This window comes from Haliaeetus albicilla, chromosome W (assembly GCF_947461875.1).
Source record: "Haliaeetus albicilla chromosome W, bHalAlb1.1, whole genome shotgun sequence".
Lineage (NCBI taxonomy): Eukaryota > Metazoa > Chordata > Aves > Accipitriformes > Accipitridae > Haliaeetus > Haliaeetus albicilla.
The window spans coordinates 30420804-30437728 of NC_091515.1; positions in this window are offsets into that span (position 1 = coordinate 30420804).

Sequence of the window (16925 nt, forward strand, 5' to 3'; positions counted from 1 at the left end):
CTCTTTTCCCCTGCTTGTCTCTTTCCCCTCTTTCACCTCTCCTGTGTCGGTCACCTCTCTTCATTCGGTGTGTAAATGTCCCACTTTCTCTCGCCTCTCTCTTTCCCCTCTCATTCATCAACTCTCTCTTTTCACTCTCTCTTCCCAGTCATGTCTCTTTTCCCTGGACACTCTCTTTTCCCTCTTTTCCCCTGCTTGTCTCTTTCCCCTATTTCCCCTCTCCTGTGTCTGTCACCTCTCTTCACTCGGTGTCTACTTTCCCCCGCTTTCACTCGCCTCTCTCTTTTCCCTCTCATTCATCAACTCTCTCTATCTTCACTCTCTCTTCCCTGTCCTGTGTCTTTTCCCTGGACACTCTCTTTTCCCTCATTTCCCCTGCTTGTCTCTTTCCCCTATTTCCCCTCTCCTGTGCCTGTCACCTCTCCTCATTCGGTGTGTAGATTTCCCACTTTCACTCGCCTCTCTCTTTTCCCTCTCATTCATCAACTCTCCCTTTTCACTCTCTCTTCCCTGTCCTGTCTCTTTTCCCTGGAATTTCTCTTTTCCCTCTTTGCCCCTGCTTGTCTCTTTCCCCTCTTTCCCCTCTCCCGTGTCTGTCAGCTCACTTCATTCGGTGTGTAGATTTCCCACTTTCACTCGCCTCTCTCTTTCCCCTCTCATTCATCAGCTCTCCCTTTTCACTCTCTCTTCCCTGTCCTGTCTCTTTTCCCAGGAACTTCCCTTTTCCCTCTTTTCCTCTGTTTGTCTCTTTCCCCTCTTTCCCCTCTCCTGTGCCTGTCACCTCTCTTCATTCGGTGTGTAGATTTCCCACTTCCACTCGCCTCTCTCTTTTCCCTCTCATTCATCAACTCTCTCTCTTCACTCTCTCTTCCCTGTCCTGTCTCTTTTCCCTGGACACTCTATTTTCCCTCTTTTCCCCGGCTTGTCTCTTTCCCCTATTTCCCCTCTCCTGTGCCTGTCACCTCTCTTCACTCGGTGTGTAAATTTCCCACTTTCACTCGCCTCTCTCTTTCCCCTCTCATTCATCAGCTCTCCCTTTTCACTCTCTCTTCACTGTCCTGTCTCTTTTCCCTGGAACTTCTCTTTTCCCTCTTTTCCTCTGGTTGTCTCTTTCCCCTGTTTCCCCTCTCCTGTGCCTGTCACCTCTCTTCACTCGCTGTGTAAATGTCCAACTTTCTCTCGCCTCTCTCTTTCCCCTCTCATTCATCAACTCTCTCTTTTCACTCTCTCTTCCCAGTCAAGTCTCTTTTCTCTGGACACTCTCTTTTCCCCGGACACTCTCTTTTCCCCGGCTTGTCTCTTTGCCCTCTTTCACCTCTCCTGTGCCTGTCACCTCTCTTAACTCGGTGTCTACTTTTCCCTGCTTTCACTCGCCTCTCTCTTTCCCCTCTCATTCATCAACTCTGTCTTTTCACTCTCTCTTCCCAGTCATGTCTCTTTTCCCTGGAATTTCTCTTTTCCCTCTTTTCATCTGTTTGTCTCTTTCCCCTCTTTCCCCTCTCCTGTGTCGGTCACCTCTCTTCATTCGGTGTGTAGATTTCCCACTTTCACTCGCCTCTCTCTTTTCCGTCTCATTCATCAACTCTCTCTCTTCACTGTCTCCTCCCTGTCCTGTCTCTTTTCCCTGGACACTCTCTTTTCCCCTGCTTGTCTCTTTCCCCTATTTCCCCTCTCCTGTGCCTGTCACCTCTCTTCATTCGGTGTGTAGATTTCCCACTTTCTCTCGCCTCTCTCTTTTACCTCTCATTCATCAACTCTCTCTTTTCACTCTCTCTTCCCAGTCATGTATCTTTTCTCTGGACACTCTCTTTTCCCCGGACACTCTCTTTTCCCCGGCTTGTCTCTTTCCCCTCTTTCCCCTCTCCTGTGTCGTCACCTCACTTCACTCGGTGTGTAGATTTCCCACTTTCACTCGCCTCTCTCTTTTCCGTCTCATTCATCAACTCTCTCTCTTCACTCTCTCCTCCCTGTCCTGTCTCTTTTCCCTGGACACTCTCTTTTCCCCGGCTTGTCTCTTTCCCCTCTTTCCCCTCTCCTGTGTCTGTCACCTCTCTTCACTCGGTGTCTACTTTTCCCCGCTTTCACTCGCCTCTGTCTTTTCCCTCTCATTCATCAAATCTCTCTATCTTCACTCTCTCATCCCTGTCCTGTGTCTTTTCCCTGGACACTCTCTTTTCCCTCTTTTCCCCGGCTTGTCTCTTTCCCCTATTTCCCCTCTCCTGTGCCTGTCACCTCTCTTCATTCGGTGTGTAGATTTCCCACTTTCACTCGCCTCTCTTTTTTCCCTCTCATTCCTGAAATCTCTGTTTTCCCTTGCCTGTCGCTTTTCCCTCTTTTGCCTTTTCTCCATGAACTCTTCCCTCTTTACCCTCAGCAGTCACTTTCCCCTGCTTTCCCTGAACTCCCTCTTTTCCACCTTTTCCCTCGCTTGTCTCTTTTCCCTGTTTCCCCTCGCCTGTCTCTCTCACCTCTGTTCTCTCGGCGTTCTTTTCCCCCGCTTTCACTCGCCTTCCTCTATTCCCTCCCTTTCCTCCACTCTCTCTCTTCCCTCTCTCTTCACTGTCCTGTCTCTTTTCCCTGGACTCTCTCTTTTCCCCCACTTGTCTCTTTCCCCTCTTTCCCCTCTCCTGTGTCTGTCAGCTCACTTCATTCGGTGTGTAGATTTCCCACTTTCTCTCGCCTCTCTCTTTTCCCTCTCATTCATCAGCTCTCCCTTTTCACTCTCTCTTCACTGTCCTGTCTCTTTTCCCTGGAACTTCTCTTTTCCCTCTTTTCCTCTGTTTGTCTCTTTCCCCTATTTCCCCTCTCCTGTGCCTGTCACCTCTCTTCACTCGCTGTGTAAATGTCCAACTTTCTCTGGCCTCTCTCTTTCCCCTCTCATTCATCAACTCTCTCTTTTCACTCTCTCTTCCCAGTCATGTCTCTTTTCTCTGGACACTCTCTTTTCCCCGGACACTCTCTTTTCCCCGGCTTGTCTCTTTCCCCTCTTTCCCCTCTCCTGTGCCTGTCACCTCTCTTCACTCGGTGTCTACTTTTCCCTGCTTTCACTCGCCTCTCTCTTTCCCCTCTCATTCATCAACTCTGTCTTTTCACTCTCTCTTCCCAGTCATGTCTCTTTTCCCTGGAATTTCTCTTTTCCCTCTTTTCCTCTGTTTGACTCTATCCCCTCTTTCCCCTCTCCTGTGTCTGTCACCTCACTTCATTCGGTGTGTAGATTTCCCACCTTCACTCGCCTCGCCTCTCTCTTTTCCCTCTCATTCATCAACTCTCTCTCTTCACTCTCTCCTCCCTGTCCTGTCTCTTTTCCCTGGACACTCTCTTTTCCCCTGCTTGTCTCTTTCCCCTCTTTCCCCTCTCCTGCGTCTGTCACCTCTCTTCATTCGCTGTGTAGATTTCCCACTTTCACTCGCCTCTCTCTTTTCCCTCTCATTCATCAACTCTCTCTCTTCACTCTCTCCTCCCTGTCCTGTCTCTTTTCCCTGGACACTCTCTTTTCCCCGGACACTCTCTTTTCCCCGGCTTGTCTCTTTCCCCTCTTTCCCCTCTCCCGTGTCTGTCACCTCTCTTCACTCGGTGTCTACTTTTCCCTGCTTTCACTCGCCTCTCTCTTTCCCCTCTCATTCATCAACTCTCTCTCTTCACTCTCTCCTCCCTGTCCTGTCTCTTTTCCCTGGACACTCTCTTTTCCCCGGCTTGTCTCTTTCCCCTCTTTCCCCTCTCCTGTGTCTGTCACCTCTCTTCACTCGGTGTCTACTTTTCCCCGCTTTCACTCGCCTCTCTCTTTTCCCTCTCATTCATCAACTCTCTCTATCTTCACTCTCTCTTCCCTGTCCTGTGTCTTTTCCCTGGAATTTCTCTTTTCCCTCTTTTCCCCGGCTTGTCTCTTTCCCCTATTTCCCCTCTCCTGTGCCTGTCACCTCTCTTCATTCGGTGTGTAGATTTCCCACTTTCACTCGCCTCTCTCTTTTCCCTCTCATTCCTGAAATCTCTGTTTTCCCTTGCCTGTCGCTTTTCCCTCTTTTGCCTTTCCTCCATGAACTCTTCCCTCTTCACCCTCAGCAGTCACTTTCCCCTGCTTTCCCTCAAGTCCCTCTTTTCCACCTTTACCCTCGCTTGTCTCTTTTCCCTGTTTCCCCTCGCTTGTCTCTCTCACCTCTGTTCTCTCGGCGTTCTTTTCCCCCGCTTTCACTCTCCTTCCTCTATTCCCTCCCTTTCCTCCACTCTCTCTTTTCCCTCTCTCTTCACTGTCCTGTCTCTTTTCCCTGGACTCTCTCTTTCCCCCCCGCTTGTCTCTTTCCCCTCTTTCCCGTCTCCTGTGTCTTTCACCTCTCTTCACTCGGTGTCTACTTTTCCCTTCTTTCACTCGCCTCTCTCTTTTCCCTCTCATTCATCAACTCTGTATTTTCACTCTCTCTTCCCTGTCCTGTCTCTTTTCCCTGGAACTTCCCTTTTCCCTCTTTTCCTCTGTTTGACTCTTTCCCCTCTTTCCCCTCTCCTGTGTCTGTCACCTCACTTCATTCGGTGTGTAGATTTCCCACCTTCACTCGCCTCGCCTCTCTCTTTTCCCTCTCATTCATCAACTCTCTCTCTTCACTCTATCCTCCCAGTCCTGTCTCTTTTCCCTGGACACTCTCTTTTCCCCGGCTTGTCTCTTTCCCCTCTTTCCCCTCTCCTGTGTCTGTCACCTCTCTTCATTCGGTGTGTAGATTTCCCACTTTCACTCGCCTCTCTCTTTTCCCTCTCATTCATCAACTCTCTCTATCTTCACTCTCTCTTCCCTGTCCTGTGTCTTTTCCCTGGACACTCTCTTTTCCCTCATTTCCCCTGCTTGTCTCTTTCCCCTATTTCCCCTCTCCTGTGCCTGTCACCTCTCTTCATTCGGTGTGTAGATTTCCCACTTTCACTCGCCTCTCTCTTTTCCCTCTCATTCATCAACTCTCCCTTTTCACTCTCTCTTCCCTGTCCTGTCTCTTTTCCCTGGAATTTCTCTTTTCCCTCTTTTCCCCGGCTTGTCTCTTTCCCCTCTTTCCCCTCTCCTGTGTCTGTCACCTCACTTCATTCGGTGTGTAATTTTCCCACTTTCACTCGCCTCTCTCTTTTCCCTCTCATTCATCAACTCTCTCTCTTCACTGTCTCCTCCCTGTCCTGTCTCTTTTCCCTGGACACTCTCTTTTCCCCGGACACTCTCTTTTCCCCGGCTTGTCTCTTTCCCCTCTTTCCCCTCTCCTGTGTCTGTCACCTCTCTTCACTCGGTGTCTACTTTTCCCCGCTTTCACTCGCCTCTCTCTTTTCCCTCTCATTCATCAACTCTCTCTATCTTCACTCTCTCTTCCCTGTCCTGTGTCTTTTCCCTGGAATTTCTCTTTTCCCTCTTTTCCCCGGCTTGTCTCTTTCCCCTCTTTCCCCTCTCCTGTGTCTGTCACCTCTCTTCATTCGGTGTGTAGATTTCCCACTTTCACTCGCCTCTCTCTTTTCCCTCTCATTCATCAACTCTCTCTATCTTCACTCTCTCTTCCCTGTCCTGTGTCTTTTCCCTGGACACTCTCTTTTCCCTCATTTCCCCTGCTTGTCTCTTTCCCCTATTTCCCCTCTCCTGTGCCTGTCACCTCTCTTCATTCGGTGTGTAGATTTCCCACTTTCACTCGCCTCTCTCTTTTCCGTCTCATTCATCAACTCTCCCTTTTCACTCTCTCTTCCCTGTCCTGTCTCTTTTCCCTGGAATTTCTCTTTTCCCTCTTTTCCCCGGCTTGTCTCTTTCCCCTCTTTCCCCTCTCCTGTGTCTGTCACCTCACTTCATTCGGTGTGTAATTTTCCCACTTTCACTCGCCTCTCTCTTTTCCCTCTCATTCATCAACTCTCTCTCTTCACTGTCTCCTCCCTGTCCTGTCTCTTTTCCCTGGACACTCTCTTTTCCCCGGACACTCTCTTTTCCCCGGCTTGTCTCTTTCCCCTCTTTCCCCTCTCCTGTGTCTGTCACCTCTCTTCACTCGGTGTCTAATTTCCCCACTTTCACTCGCCTCTCTCTTTTCCCTCTCATTCCTGAAATCTCTGTTTTCCCTTGCCTGTCGCTTTTCCCTCTTTTGCCTTTTCTCCATGAACTCTTCCCTCTTTACCCTCAGCAGTCACTTTCCCCTGCTTTCCCTGAACTCCCTCTTTTCCACCTTTTCCCTCGCTTGTCTCTTTTCCCTGTTTCCCCTCGCCTGTCTCTCTCACCTCTGTTCTCTCAGCGTTCTTTTCCCCCGCTTTCACTCGCCTTCCTCTATTCCCCCCCTTTCCTCCACTCTCTCTTTTCCCTCTCTCTTCACTGTCCTGTGTCTTTTCCCTGGACTCTCTCTTTTCCCCCACTTGTCTCTTTCCCCTCTTTCCCCTCTCCTGTGTCTGTCACCTCTCTTCACTCGGTGTCTACTTTTCCCCACTTTCACTCGCCTCTCTCTTTTACCTCTCATTCATCAACTCTCTCTCTCTTCACTCTCTCTTCCCTGTCCTGTCTCTTGTCCCTGGACACTCTATTTTTGACACTCTCTTTCCCCCTGCTTGTCTCTTTCCCCTATTTCCCCTCTCCTGTGCCTGTCACCTCTCTTCATTTGGTGTGTAGATTTCCCACTACCACTCGCCTCTCTCTTTTCCCTCTCATTCATCAACTCTCTCTCTTCACTCTCTCTTCCCTGTCCTGTCTCTTTCCCCTGGACACTCTCTTTTCCCTCTTTTCCCCTGCTTGTCTCTTTCCCCTCTTTCACCTCTCCTGTGTCGGTCACCTCTCTTCATTCGGTGTGTAAATGTCCCACTTTCTCTCGCCTCTCTCTTTCCCCTCTCATTCATCAACTCTCTCTTTTCACTCTCTCTTCCCAGTCATGTCTCTTTTCCCTGGACACTCTCTTTTCCCTCATTTCCCCTGCTTGTCTCTTTCCCCTATTTCCCCTCTCCTGTGCCTGTCACCTCTCCTCATTCGGTGTGTAGATTTCCCACTTTCACTCGCCTCTCTCTTTTCCCTCTCATTCATCAACTCTCCCTTTTCACTCTCTCTTCCCTGTCCTGTCTCTTTTCCCTGGAATTTCTCTTTTCCCTCTTTGCCCCTGCTTGTCTCTTTCCCCTCTTTCCCCTCTCCCGTGTCTGTCAGCTCACTTCATTCGGTGTGTAGATTTCCCACTTTCACTCGCCTCTCTCTTTCCCCTCTCATTCATCAGCTCTCCCTTTTCACTCTCTCTTCCCTGTCCTGTCTCTTTTCCCAGGAACTTCCCTTTTCCCTCTTTTCCTCTGTTTGTCTCTTTCCCCTCTTTCCCCTCTCCTGTGCCTGTCACCTCTCTTCATTCGGTGTGTAGATTTCCCACTTCCACTCGCCTCTCTCTTTTCCCTCTCATTCATCAACTCTCTCTCTTCACTCTCTCTTCCCTGTCCTGTCTCTTTTCCCTGGACACTCTATTTTCCCTCTTTTCCCCGGCTTGTCTCTTTCCCCTATTTCCCCTCTCCTGTGCCTGTCACCTCTCTTCACTCGGTGTGTAAATTTCCCACTTTCACTCGCCTCTCTCTTTCCCCTCTCATTCATCAGCTCTCCCTTTTCACTCTCTCTTCACTGTCCTGTCTCTTTTCACTGGAACTTCTCTTTTCCCTCTTTTCCTCTGGTTGTCTCTTTCCCCTGTTTCCCCTCTCCTGTGCCTGTCACCTCTCTTCACTCGCTGTGTAAATGTCCAACTTTCTCTCGCCTCTCTCTTTCCCCTCTCATTCATCAACTCTCTCTTTTCACTCTCTCTTCCCAGTCAAGTCTCTTTTCTCTGGACACTCTCTTTTCCCCGGACACTCTCTTTTCCCCGGCTTGTCTCTTTGCCCTCTTTCACCTCTCCTGTGCCTGTCACCTCTCTTAACTCGGTGTCTACTTTTCCCTGCTTTCACTCGCCTCTCTCTTTCCCCTCTCATTCATCAACTCTGTCTTTTCACTCTCTCTTCCCAGTCATGTCTCTTTTCCCTGGAATTTCTCTTTTCCCTCTTTTCATCTGTTTGTCTCTTTCCCCTCTTTCCCCTCTCCTGTGTCGGTCACCTCTCTTCATTCGGTGTGTAGATTTCCCACTTTCACTCGCCTCTCTCTTTTCCGTCTCATTCATCAACTCTCTCTCTTCACTGTCTCCTCCCTGTCCTGTCTCTTTTCCCTGGACACTCTCTTTTCCCCTGCTTGTCTCTTTCCCCTATTTCCCCTCTCCTGTGCCTGTCACCTCTCTTCATTCGGTGTGTAGATTTCCCACTTTCTCTCGCCTCTCTCTTTTACCTCTCATTCATCAACTCTCTCTTTTCACTCTCTCTTCCCAGTCATGTATCTTTTCTCTGGACACTCTCTTTTCCCCGGACACTCTCTTTTCCCCGGCTTGTCTCTTTCCCCTCTTTCCCCTCTCCTGTGTCGTCACCTCACTTCACTCGGTGTGTAGATTTCCCACTTTCACTCGCCTCTCTCTTTTCCGTCTCATTCATCAACTCTCTCTCTTCACTCTCTCCTCCCTGTCCTGTCTCTTTTCCCTGGACACTCTCTTTTCCCCGGCTTGTCTCTTTCCCCTCTTTCCCCTCTCCTGTGTCTGTCACCTCTCTTCACTCGGTGTCTACTTTTCCCCGCTTTCACTCGCCTCTGTCTTTTCCCTCTCATTCATCAAATCTCTCTATCTTCACTCTCTCATCCCTGTCCTGTGTCTTTTCCCTGGACACTCTCTTTTCCCTCTTTTCCCCGGCTTGTCTCTTTCCCCTATTTCCCCTCTCCTGTGCCTGTCACCTCTCTTCATTCGGTGTGTAGATTTCCCACTTTCACTCGCCTCTCTTTTTTCCCTCTCATTCCTGAAATCTCTGTTTTCCCTTGCCTGTCGCTTTTCCCTCTTTTGCCTTTTCTCCATGAACTCTTCCCTCTTTACCCTCAGCAGTCACTTTCCCCTGCTTTCCCTGAACTCCCTCTTTTCCACCTTTTCCCTCGCTTGTCTCTTTTCCCTGTTTCCCCTCGCCTGTCTCTCTCACCTCTGTTCTCTCGGCGTTCTTTTCCCCCGCTTTCACTCGCCTTCCTCTATTCCCTCCCTTTCCTCCACTCTCTCTCTTCCCTCTCTCTTCACTGTCCTGTCTCTTTTCCCTGGACTCTCTCTTTTCCCCCACTTGTCTCTTTCCCCTCTTTCCCCTCTCCTGTGTCTGTCAGCTCACTTCATTCGGTGTGTAGATTTCCCACTTTCTCTCGCCTCTCTCTTTTCCCTCTCATTCATCAGCTCTCCCTTTTCACTCTCTCTTCACTGTCCTGTCTCTTTTCCCTGGAACTTCTCTTTTCCCTCTTTTCCTCTGTTTGTCTCTTTCCCCTATTTCCCCTCTCCTGTGCCTGTCACCTCTCTTCACTCGCTGTGTAAATGTCCAACTTTCTCTGGCCTCTCTCTTTCCCCTCTCATTCATCAACTCTCTCTTTTCACTCTCTCTTCCCAGTCATGTCTCTTTTCTCTGGACACTCTCTTTTCCCCGGACACTCTCTTTTCCCCGGCTTGTCTCTTTCCCCTCTTTCCCCTCTCCTGTGCCTGTCACCTCTCTTCACTCGGTGTCTACTTTTCCCTGCTTTCACTCGCCTCTCTCTTTCCCCTCTCATTCATCAACTCTGTCTTTTCACTCTCTCTTCCCAGTCATGTCTCTATTCCCTGGAATTTCTCTTTCCCCTCTTTCCCCTCTCCTGTGTCTGTCACCTCTCTTCACTCGGTGTCTACTTTTCCCTGCTTTCACTCGCCTCTCTCTTTCCCCTCTCATTCATCAACTCTCTCTCTTCACTCTCTCCTCCCTGTCCTGTCTCTTTTCCCCGGACACTCTCTTTTCCCCAGCTTGTCTCTTTCCCCTCTTTCCCCTCTCCTGTGTCTGTCACCTCTCCTCACTCGGTGTCTACTTTTCCCCGCTTTCACTCGCCTCTCTCTTTTCCCTCTCATTCATCAACTCTCTCTATCTTCACTCTCTCTTCCCTGTCCTGTGTCTTTTCCCTGGACACTCTCTTTTCCCTCATTTCCCCGGCTTGTCTCTTTCCCCTATTTCCCCTCTCCTGTGCCTGTCACCTCTCTTCATTCGGTGTGTAGATTTCCCACTTCCACTCGCCTCTCTCTTTTCCCTCTCATTCATCAACTCTCCCTTTTCACTCTCTCTTCCCTGTCCTGTCTCTTTTCCCTGGAATTTCTCTTTTCCCTCTTTTCCTCTGTTTGTCTCTTTCCCCTCTTTCCCCTCTCCTGTGTCGGTCACCTCTCTTCATTCGGTGTTTAGATTTCCCACTTCCACTCGACTCTCTCTTTTCCCTCTCATTCATCAACTCTCTCTCTTCACTCTCTCTTCCCTGTCCTGTCTCTTGTCCCTGGACACTATCTTTTCCCACTTTTCCCCTGCTTGTCTCTTTCCCCTCTTTCCCCTCTCCTGTGTCGGTCACCTCTCTTCATTCGGTGTGTAAATTTCCCACTTCCTCTCGCCTCTCTCTTTCCCCTCTCATTCATCAACTCTCTGTTTTCGCTCTCTCTTCCCAGTCATGTCTCTTTTCTCTGGACACTCTCTTTTCCCCGGACACTCTCTTTTCCCCGGCTTGTCTCTTTGCCCTCTTTCCCCTCTCCTGTGTCTGTCACCTCTCTTTACTCGGTGTCTACTTTTCCCTGCTTTCACTCGCCTCTCTCTTTCCCCTCTCATTCATCAACTCTCTCTCCTCACTCTCTCCTCCCTGTCCTGTCTCTTTTCCCTGGACACTCTCTTTTCCCCGGACACTCTCTTTTCCCCGGCTTGTCTCTTTCCCCTCTTTCCCCTCTCCTGTGTCTGTCACCTCTCTTCACTCGGTGTCTACTTTTCCCTGCTTTCACTCGCCTCTCTCTTTCCCCTCTCATTCATCAACTCTGTCTTTTCACTCTCTCTTCCCAGTCATGTCTCTTTTCCCTGGAATTTCTCTTTTCCCTCTTTTCCCCGGCTTGTCTCTTTCCCCTCTTTCCCCTCTCCCGTGTCTGTCAGCTCACTTCATTCGGTGTGTAGATTTCCCACTTTCACTCGCCTCTCTCTTTCCCCTCTCATTCATCAACTCTCTCTCTTCACTGTCTCCTCCCTGTCCTGTCTCTTTTCCCTGGACACTCTCTTTTCCTCTGTTTGTCTCTTTCCCCTCTTTCCCCTCTCCTGTGTCGGTCACCTCTCTTCACTCGGTGTCTACTTTTCCCTGCTTTCACTCGCCTCTCTCTTTCCCCTCTCATTCATCAACTCTCTCTCTTCACTCTCTCTTCCCAGTCATGTCTCTTTTCCCTGGAATTTCTCTTTTCCCTCTTTTCCCCGGCTTGTCTCTTTCCCCTATTTCCCCTCTCCTGTGCCTGTCACCTCTCTTCACTCGGTGTCTACTTTTCCCCGCTTTCACTCGCCTCTCTCTTTTCCCTCTCATTCATCAACTCTCTCTATCTTCACTCTCTCTTCCCTGTCCTGTGTCTTTTCCCTGGACACTCTCTTTTCCCTCATTTCCCCGGCTTGTCTCTTTCCCCTATTTCCCCTCTCCTGTGCCTGTCACCTCTCTTCATTCGGTGTGTAGATTTCCCACTTCCACTCGCCTCTCTCTTTTCCCTCTCATTCATCAACTCTCCCTTTTCACTCTCTCTTCCCTGTCCTGTCTCTTTTCCCTGGAATTTCTCTTTTCCCTCTTTTCCTCTGTTTGTCTCTTTCCCCTCTTTCCCCTCTCCTGTGTCGGTCACCTCTCTTCATTCGGTGTGTAGATTTCCCACTTCCACTCGCCTCTCTCTTTTCCCTCTCATTCATCAACTCTCTCTCTTCACTCTCTCTTCCCTGTCCTGTCTCTTGTCCCTGGACACTCTCTTTTCCCTCTTTTCCCCTGCTTGTCTCTTTCCCCTCTCCTGTGTCGGTCACCTCTCTTCATTCGGTGTGTAAATTTCCCACTTCCTCTCGCCTCTCTCTTTCCCCTCTCATTCATCAACTCTCTCTTTTCGCTCTCTCTTCCCAGTCATGTCTCTTTTCTCTGGACACTCTCTTTTCCCCGGCTTGTCTCTTTGCCCTCTTTCCCCTCTCCTGTGTCTGTCACCTCTCTTCACTCGGTGTCTACTTTTCCCTGCTTTCACTCGCCTCTCTCTTTCCCCTCTCATTCATCAACTCTCTCTCTTCACTCTCTCCTCCCTGTCCTGTCTCTTTTCCCTGGACACTCTCTTTTCCCCGGACACTCTCTTTTCCCCGGCTTGTCTCTTTCCCCTCTTTCCCCTCTCCTTTGTCTGTCACCTCTCCTCACTCGGTGTCTATTTTCCCCGCTTTCACTCGCCTCTCTCCTTTTCTCTCATTCATCAACTCTCTCTATCTTCACTCTCTCTTCCCTGTCCTGTGTCTTTTCCCTGGACACTCTCTTTTCCCTCATTTCCCCTGCTTGTCTCTTTCCCCTATTTCCCCTCTCCTGTGCCTGTCACCTCTCTTCATTCGGTGTGTAGATTTCCCACTTTCTCTCGCCTCTCTCTTTCCCCTCTCATTCATCAACTCCCTCTTTTCCCTCTCTCTTCCCAGTCGTGTCTCTTTTCCCTGGAACTTCTCTTTTCCCCCTTTTCCCCTGCTTGTCTCTTTCACCAATTTCCCCTCTCCTGTGTCTGTCACCTCTCTTCACTCGGTGTCTCATTTTCCCACTTTCTCGCGCCTCTCTCTTTTCCTTCTCATTCCTCAACTCTCTCTTTTCCCTTGCCTGTCGCTTTTCCCTCTTTTGCCTATTCTCCATGAACTCTTCCCTCTTTACCCTCACCCGTCGCTTTCCCCTGCTTTCCCTCAACTCCCTCTTTTCCAACTTTTCCCCCGCTTGTCTCTGTTCCCTGTTTCCCCTCGCCTGTCTCTCTCACCTCTCTTCTCTCGGCGTTCATTTTTCCCGCTTTCACTCGCCTTCCTCTATTCCCTCCCTTTCCTCCACTCCCTCTTTTCCCTCTCTCTTCCCTGTCCTGTCTCTTTTCCCTGGACTCTCTCTTTACCCCCGCTTTTCTCTTCCCCCTCTTTCCCCTCTCCTGTGTCTGTCACCTCTCTTCACTCGGTGTGTAAATATCCCACTTTCTCTCGCCCCACTCTTTTCCCTCTCACTCACCAACTCCCTCTTTTCACTCTCTCCTCCCTGTCCTGTCTCTTTTCCCTGGAACTTCTCTTTTCCCTCTTTTCCCCTGCTTGACTCTTTCACCAGTTTCCCCTCTCCTGTGTCTGTCACCTCTCTTCCCTCGGTGTCTCATTTTCCCACTTACTCTCGCTTCTCTCTTTTCCTTCTCATTCCTCAACTCTCTCTTTTCCCTTGCCTGTCGCTTTTCCCTCTTTTGCCTATTCTCCATGAACTCTTCCCTCTTTACCCTCACCAGTCACTTTCCCCTGCTTTCCCTCAACTCCCACTTTTCCAACTTTTCCCTCGCTTGTCTCTTTTCCCTGTTTCCCCTCGCCTGTCTCTCTCACCTCTGTTCTCTCGGCGTTCATTTTTCCCGCTTTCACTCGCCTTCCTCTATTCCCTCCCTTCCCTCCACTCTCTCTTTTCCCTCTCTCTTCCCTGTCCTGTCTCTTTTCCCTGGACTCTCTCTTCCCTCTCTTTCCCCTCGCATGTCGCTTTTCCCTCTTTTGCCTATTGTCCATGACCTCTTCCCTCTTTACCCTCAGCAGTCACTTTCCCCTGCTTTCCTCAACTCCCTCTTTTTCATCTTTTCTCGCTTGTCTCTGTCCCCTCTTTCCCCTCTCCTGTGTCTCTCACCTCTCTTCCCTCGGTGTCTAATTTTCCCGCTTTCACTCGCCTCTCTCTTTTCCCTCTCATTCCTCAGCTCTCTCTCTTCCCTCTCTTTCCCCTCGCCTGTCGCTATTCCCTTCTTTCATTGGACTCTCTCTTTTCCCTCTTTTTTCCCCTTGCTTGTCTCTTTTCCTTCATTTCCCCCGCCTGCCTCTCTCAATGCTCTCCCCTCGACATTCAATTTTCCCACTTTCACTCACCTTGCTCTGTGCCCTGTCATTCCTCAACTCTCTCTTTTCCCTCTGTCTTCCCTTGCCGGTCACTTTTCCCTGGACTCTCTCTTTTCCCTCTTCTCCCCTGCTTGTCTGTTTTCCCTCTTTCCCCTCGCCTGTCTCTCTCACCTTTTTTCCCTCGGGATCTAATTTTCCCACTTTCACTCACCTTCCTCTATTCCCTCTCATTCCTCCACTCTCTCTTTCCCCTCTTTCCCCTCGCCTGTCACTTTTCCCTCTTTTGCCTTTTGTCCATGAACTCTTCCCTCTTTACCCTCAGCAGTCACTTTCCCCTGCTTTCCTCAACTCCCTCTTTTCCATCTTTTCTCTCGCTTGTCTCTTCCCCCTCTTTCCCCTCTCCTGTGTCTGTCACCTCTCTTCCCTCGGTGTCTCATTTTCCCACTTTCACTCGCCTCTCTCGTTTCCCTCTCATTCATCAACTCCCTCTTTTCACTCTGTCCTCCCTGTCCTGTCTCTTTTCCCTGGACTCTCTCTTTCCCCCCCGCTTGTCTCTTTCCCCTCTTTCCCCTCTCCTGTGTCTGTCACCTCTCTTCACTCGGTGTCTAATTTTCCCTTCTTTCACTCGCCTCTCTCTTTTCCCTCTCATTCATCAACTCTGTATTTTCACTCTCTCTTCCCAGTCATGTCTCTTTTCCCTGGAATTTCTCTTTTCCCTCTTTTCCTCTGTTTGTCTCTTTCCCCTCTTTCCCCTCTCCTGTGTCTGTCACCTCACTTCATTCGGTGTGTATATTTCCCACCTTCACTCGCCTCTCTCTTTTCCCTCTCATTCATCAACTCTCTCTCTTCACTCTCTCCTCCCTGTCCTGTCTCTTTTCCCTGGACACTCTCTTTTCCCCGGCTTGTCTCTTTCCCTTCTTTCCCCTCTCCTGTGTCTGTCACCTCTCTTCATTCGGTGTGTAGATTTCCCACTTTCACTAGCCTCTCTCTTTTACCTCTCATTCATCAACTCTCTCTCACTTCACTCTCTCTTCCCTGTCCTGTCTCTTGTCCCTGGACACTCTATTTTTGACACTCTCTTTCCCCCTGCTTGTCTCTTTCCCCTATTTCCCCTCTCCTGTGCCTGTCACCTCTCTTCATTTGGTGTATTGATTTCCCACTTCCACTCGCCTCTCTCTTTTCCCTCTCATTCATCAACTCTCTCTCTTCACTCTCTCTTCCCTGTCCTGTCTCTTTCCCCTGGACACTCTCTTTTCCCTCTTTTCCCCTGCTTGTCTCTTTCCCCTCTCCTGTGTCGGTCACCTCTCTTCATTCGGTGTGTAAATGTCGCACTTTCTCTCGCCTCTCTCTTTCCCCTCTCATTCATCAACTCTCTCTTTTCACTCTCTCTTCCCAGTCATGTCTCTTTTCCCTGGACACTCTCTTTTCCCTCTTTTCCCCTGCTTGTCTCTTTCCCCTATTTCCCCTCTCCTGTGTCTGTCACCTCGCTTTCACTCGCCTCTCTCTTTTCCCTCTCATTCATCAACTCTCTCTATCTTCACTCTCTCTTCCCTGTCCTGTGTCTTTTCCCTGGACACTCTCTTTTCCCTCTTTTCCTCTGTTTGTCTCTTTCCCCTATTTCCCCTCTCCTGTGCCTGTCACCTCTCCTCATTCGGTGTGTAGATTTCCCACTTTCACTCGCCTCTCTCTTTTCCCTCTCATTCATCAACTCTCCCTTTTCACTCTCTCTTCCCTGTCCTGTCTCTTTTCCCTGGAATTTCTCTTTTCCCTCTTTGCCCCTGCTTGTCTCTTTCCCCTCTTTCCCCTCTCCCTTGTCTGTCAGCTCACTTCATTCGGTGTGTAGATTTCCCACTTTCACTCGCCTCTCTCTTTCCCCTCTCATTCATCAGCTCTCCCTTTTCACTCTCTCTTCCCTGTCCTGTCTCTTTTCCCTGGAACTTCCCTTTTCCCTCTTTTCCTCTGTTTGTCTCTTTCCCCTCTTTCCCCTCTCCTGTGCCTGTCACCTCTCTTCATTCGGTGTGTAGATTTCCCACTTCCACTCGCCTCTCTCTTTTCCCTCTCATTCATCAACTCTCTCTCTTCACTCTCTCTTCCCTGTCCTGTCTCTTTTCCCTGGACACTCTATTTTCCCTCTTTTCCCCGGCTTGTCTCTTTCCCCTATTTCCCCTCTCCTGTGCCTGTCACCTCTCTTCACTCGGTGTGTAAATTTCCCACTTTCACTCGCCTCTCTCTTTCCCCTCTCATTCATCAGCTCTCCCTTTTCACTCTCTCTTCACTGTCCTGTCTCTTTTCCCTGGACACTCTCTTTTCCCCGGACACTCTCTTTTCCCCGGCTTGTCTCTTTGCCCTCTTTCACCTCTCCTGTGCCTGTCACCTCTCTTAACTCGGTGTCTACTTTTCCCTGCTTTCACTCGCCTCTCTCTTTCCCCTCTCATTCATCAGCTCTCCCTTTTCACTCTCTCTTCACTGTCCTGTCTCTTTTCCCTGGACACTCTCTTTTCCCCGGACACTCTCTTTTCCCCGGCTTGTCTCTTTCCCCTCTTTCCCCTCTCCTGTGCCTGTCACCTCTCTTCACTCGGTGTCTACTTTTCCCTGCTTTCACTCGCCTCTCTCTTTCCCCTCTCATTCATCAACTCTGTCTTTTCACTCTCTCTTCCCAGTCATGTCTCTTTTCCCTGGAATTTCTCTTTTCCCTCTTTTCATCTGTTTGTCTCTTTCCCCTCTTTCCCCTCTCCTGTGTCGGTCACCTCTCTTCATTCGGTGTGTAGATTTCCCACTTTCACTCGCCTCTCTCTTTTCCGTCTCATTCATCAACTCTCTCTCTTCACTGTCTCCTCCCTGTCCAGTCTCTTTTCCCTGGACACTCTCTTTTCCCCTGCTTGTCTCTTTCCCCTATTTCCCCTCTCCTGTGCCTGTCACCTCTCTTCATTCGGTGTGTAGATTTCCCACTTTCTCTCGCCTCTCTCTTTTACCTCTCATTCATCAACTCTCTCTTTTCACTCTCTCTTCCCAGTCATGTATCTTTT